Source organism: Papio anubis, chromosome 19 (assembly GCF_008728515.1).
Source record: "Papio anubis isolate 15944 chromosome 19, Panubis1.0, whole genome shotgun sequence".
Lineage (NCBI taxonomy): Eukaryota > Metazoa > Chordata > Mammalia > Primates > Cercopithecidae > Papio > Papio anubis.
The window spans coordinates 42,252,911-42,258,548 of record NC_044994.1 but is presented as its reverse complement, the minus strand read 5'-3'; positions in this window follow the sequence as shown (position 1 = coordinate 42,258,548).

The window sequence follows — 5,638 nt, the reverse complement described above, 5'->3', positions numbered from 1 at the left end:
TTTGGGAGGCTGAGGTGGGAGGATTATTTGAGGCCAGGAGTTCAGGACCAGCTTAAGCAACATAGGAAACCCTATCTCTATTTAAAAACAAAACAAAACAAAACAAAAACAAAAACCAAAGAGAAATAACAACTCCAGCCCCGTATCTTTGTCTTGGTGGAACAGAACTGCCATTGGACAAAACCACCCTCAGACGTCACCTGCTATGGGCTGAATTGTGTCTCTCCATAAAGATATGTTGAAGTCCTAACCCCTAGTACTTTGGAATGTGACCTTATTTGGAAATAGGGTCATTACAGATATAAATGTTAAGATGAAATCATTCCGGGGCTGGGCGCGGTGGCTCCCAGCACTTTGGGAGGACGAGGAGGGCGGATCACCTGAGGTTGGGAGTTTGAGACCAGCCTGACCAACATGGAGAAACCCCATCTCTACTAAAAATACAAAATTAGCCAGGCATGGTGGCACATGCCTGTAATCCTAGCTAGTCGGGAGGCTGAGGCAGGAGAATCCCTTGAACCTGGGAGGCGGAGGTTGCGGTGAGCTGATATCATGCCATTGCACTTTAGCCTGGGCAGCAAGAGCAAGACTCTGTCTCAAAAAACAAACAAACAAACAAACAAAATCATTCTGGATTAGAGTGAGCCCTTACTCCAGTATGAGTGGTGTCCTTATACAAAGCGGGGACAGAGAGACACAGATGCACGAGGTGAGCGCCATCTGTGACAGAGGAAGAGACTGAAGTGCTGCATCTAGACAGGAGGCCGCAAGGACAAGGGTGGGGGTCACACCCAAGAAGCCCAGGAAGTCCAAACATAGTGGGCAGACCCCCAGAACCTGGAAGAGGCAAAGACAGATTCTTCCCTGCATGTTTCAAGAGGCTGGCCCAGCTGACACCTTGATTTTGGACTTCCAGCTTCCAGAACTGTGAGAGAATGAATTTCTGTGATTTTAAGCCACCCAGTTTGTGGTTCTTTGCTACGGCAGTCCTAGCAAACCAAGACATCATCCAAACCACCCTGCATGCTGGAAAGAATCAGGCTGGAGTTGAAGAAGTCCCTACAAGTTAGAGAATAAAACGGCTTATATGTTAGCAAGGGGATTGGGGAAAAAAATAACCAAATAAATACATAATATGCTAGACAGTGATCATGGCATAGAGGAAAAGAAAGGGGACAGGGGATCTGGAGTGCCAAGGGGCCATGCAGTGTAAGTGAGGCAAGCAGGGAAGCCCTCACTGAGAAGACTCCTGTGAAGCTGAGAGGGCGAAAACCTTGAAGCCAGGAAAGGCAGAGGCACTGAAGCTGGTCAGACCATGAGGCATTCAAGGAATAACAAGGGAGCTGGAAAGGAGGGGATAAGGGGGCTGTTGGAGCCAAGCCATTGAAAAGACTTTGCCGTGTACCCTGAGTGAGATGCTGTCTGTTTCCAGATCCATGAGTTGGATCTCACTCAGGGTACAAGGCAAAGTCCTTACGAAGTGAGATGGAAACCCTTAGAGGGCGTGTACATGGGGAAGTCTAGAAAACAGGAAGGAGAATTCCTGGCCAATGGCATGTCTGGAGTTAGGAAGTGTTCGGAGCCCTGAGATAGGAGGCCAGAAGGACAAGGGTGGGAGTCACACCCCAGGAACAACACTCGGCCTGGGGATAATGGAGAGTTATGACCAGCCAAGTACAAGAAAGTGAAATAACACTCAGACGCACAGGCATGAAAATGAATATGTTAATGTTGGATAACTTTGTTCACGCATTTTCCCTTGAGGTATTGTTCGTATTTTAATAATGGATACCTAGAAATACAAATCACCATTGAAAAAGAATAAATCATTTCCCCAGGACAGACCAGAACCAGAGCCAATGTATCTCTTCATAAGCTCCAAAGCTAAGTTGATTTACGCAAAGTTTGAATATGCAAACTGGTAGTTTCTGCACTTTGACATGAGCACAGCTTGATGGCACGCTCTGTAAATAGCACTTGTTAAATAAGTAACATTGGAAAGAGCTAGAGGAATCCTTCAGCTTAAATATTCCATCTAGACTTATCTCTGTCGGTCCTTTTAGCCTTTGGATCCCCCAGCCATGGAGGCCGCTTGGCAATAAACGACACTAGGAGAAACCTCAGCTGTGTGGCTGCTCTTTGTGTCTGTAACCATACAGGGTTTCACCTCCGTGGAGTCAGTGCAACTGACATTTTACATCAACCATGTGAGCGACACTCTTCTAGCGTCTGAGAGTTTAGCAGTGAGCAAGACAGACAAGCTCTCTGCTTCAGGGAGCCTATATTTGAGCTGAGTGGAAGGGGTAGACAGGAAATTACGAGGTAGAAATAAGATTATTTTAGAATGTGAAGTGATACAATGAAAGAGAAATGGAGAGGATGCAATAACAGATAAGGTTGTCAGAGGCCTTCCTGATTGTGTACTATTCTGATTAGGCTGGAAAGATGAGAAACCACAGGCTTGAGGGTTATAGGGCCACTGCGCCTATAGGGCCACTGCGCCCAGTCTATGGATCAATAATATTTTTAAAAATAAAAATTAATGCAAAAAGTCCACAAAGCATGAAATATCAAAATTTTAAATAAAGACAGGATCTGGCAGTGCTGTGCTCAACCATGTTGGAATCAGAGGCCAAAAGAAAAATGTGTGTCTGTGTAGACATGCCTTAATGTGTTTCTTCAGTGGTTAACTTTTTCCAGAAGTAGATATTGAAAATATTATTGGGGAGTTTGCTTCATTAAAGCCAGTGAAATTATACTAACTTCTGGTTTTGTTATTATGCAGTTAAAGGTTAATTCAGCAGGCTTGAGGTGTCCAACCCTGCACATTCCAAAGAAAGAATGGACCCTTGAGGCTCCCAGGAGATATAACCTGTAAGTTCTTGGAATTCTGCCTGATATGAGTGTCTTTGTCTTCCTAGAGACTTGGCCAACCCTAGATGGCGTCTTATTTTTTATTTTAGAGATGGAGTCTCACTCTGCTGCCCAGGCTGGAGTACAGTGGCACAATCATAGTTCACTGCAGCCTCAGATTCCTGAGTAGCTAAGACTATGGGCACATGCCACTATATCCAGCTAAGTTTTTTAATTTTTTGTATAGACAGGATCTTGTTCTGTGCCCAGGCTCGTCTCAAACTCTCAGCCTCCAGCAGTCCTCCTGCCTCAGCCCCTCAGAACCCTGGGATTACAGCATGAGCCACTGCACCTGGCTTATCCCAGATTTATACTAATGATGTAATTTTTGTTGAAACCTGTTGTTGTTCACCCAGGAGCCAGGGCCATGCTGTATTCATTTTACCTCTGGAGGTGGGAGAAATGAAGACTGGCCCCCAGTGAAAACCTTTCAAGTTTGGGTGAGCTTCCCTGCTTGACAATACTTCCTCCATGTTGTCACACATCGCTGCTGGGAGAAGTACGTGCTCTCTCTATGATTCTTCCTGTTAAGGACAATGGAAGCTTATGTCTGGTCTCTTCTGGACTCTGCCCTGTGTACTTTTTTCCTTTGCTGATTGTAATCTGCATCCTTTCATTGTAATAAGCCAAAACCATGACTATAACAGCTTTTTTGAGTTCTATGAGTCCTTCTAGCAAATCCTCAAATCTGGAGTCCTGGAGACCCCTTAACACAAGTATAATAAAGTATTTACGCTTAAAACAATGTGCATTGTAACAACCCACTTTATAATTTTTCAATATTTTTTAACTCCTTTAAGATCCTGGGAAAAGTTAACCTTTAAAAATATACAGCTGGGGCTGGGTGTGGTGGCTCACGCCTGTAATCCCAGCACTTTGGGAGGCTGAGGTGGGCGAATCACCTGAGGTTGGGAGTTTGAGACCAGCCTGACCAACATAGAGAAACCCCGTCTCTACTAAAAATACAAAAATTAGCCGGGCGTGGTGGTGGGTGCCTGTAATCCCAGTTATTGGGGAGGCTGAGGCAGGAGAATTTCTTGAACCTGGGACGTGGAGGTTGCAGTGAGCCGAGATGGCGCCATTGCACTCCAGCCTAGGCAACAAGAGTGAAACTCTGTCTCAAAATACAAACACACACACACACACACACACACACACACACACACACAGCTGGGCACAGTGGCACATGTTTATAGTCCCAGCTACTCCAGAGGCTAAAGCAAGAGGATGACTTGGGTTCAGGAGTTCTGGGCTGTAGTGCTTTATGCTGACCAGGTGTCTGCACTAAGTTTGGCATCAACATAGTGAACTCCCAGGAGCTGGGATCACCAGGTTGCCTAAGGAGGGGTGAATCAGCCCAGGTCAGAAACTGAGCAGGGCAAATTCCTGATCGAGGCTGTGAACAGCCACTGTACTCCAGGCTGGGCAACATAGTGAGACCCTGCCTCTTAAGAAGAAATACAAGGCTGGGTGCAGTGGCTCATACCTGTAATCCCAGCACTTTGGGAGGCAGAGGTGGGTGGATCACCTGAGGTCCAGAGTTTGAGACCAACCTGACCAACATGGTGAAACCCCGTCTCTACTAAAAATACAAAAATTAGCTGAGCGTGGTGGTGGGCGCCTGTAATTCCAGCTACTTGGGAGGCTGAGACAGGAGAATAGCTTGAACCCGGAGGTGGTCTCAGTGAGCTGAGATCACACCATTGCACTCCAGCCTGGGCAACAGAGTGACTCTGTCTCAAAAAAAAAAAAAAGAAATAAAAAAAAATGTATATAGGGTCACACATTTTTACCTCTGCCTTAGGATTCTATATGGCTCAGCATAGCACTCCTGAATCCTGTCTTTATTTAAGTTCGTGTTGTTTTTCCATCATGGGCCTTTTTTTTTTTTTTTTTTTTTTTTTTTTTTTGCTATTTCATTAAATTATTATCCTAATGTCTTGATTACTAAGTTTTTTTGCTGCTTATTTAAATTCTGGGTCTGAAGTGAATGTCAGGGGGAGGGCATTCCAGGGAAGGAGCCAGTAGGTTCAAGTAGCCTGAGGTGAGAATAAGCACAGCATGTTTGAGGAACAGAAAGAAGGGATTGAGGTCAGCAGCTCAAAGTAAGAAAAGAGAAGGGCAGGAAGAGATGAGGTCAAATAAAGTGGAGAGACCAAGCAGGTGGTTTTTGCAGTGGCCCACCAGGAAATGGCTGGGGCTGGTGGAGGGTGGCAGCATTGGAGATGGAAAAGGTGCCTGATTTGGGATGTGCCTTGGAGATTGAGCTATTAGGCTTTGCTGATGGATTAGAATTGAGAATTGAGGAAAATGAGCTGGGCGCAGTGGCTCACGCCTGTAATCCCAGCAGTTTGGGAGGCCGAGGTGGCGGATCGCTTGAGTCCAGGAGTTTGAGACCAGCCTGGGCAACTCTGTTTCTATTAAAAAAAAAAAAAAAAAATTCGCCGGGCTCGGTGGCTTGTGCCTGTAATCACAGTGCTTTGGGAGGCTGAGGTGGGTGGATCACCTGAGGTCAGGAGTTCGAGACCAGTCTGGCCAATATGGTGAAACCCTGTCTCTACTAAAAATACAAAAATTAGCCGGACGTGGTGGTGCGTGCCTGTAGTCCCAGCTACTCAGGAGGCTGAGGCAGAAGAATCGCTTGAACCTGGGAGGCGGAGGTTGCAGTGAGCCGAGATCACGCCATTGCACTCCAGCCTGGGCAACAGAGTGAGACTCCATCTCA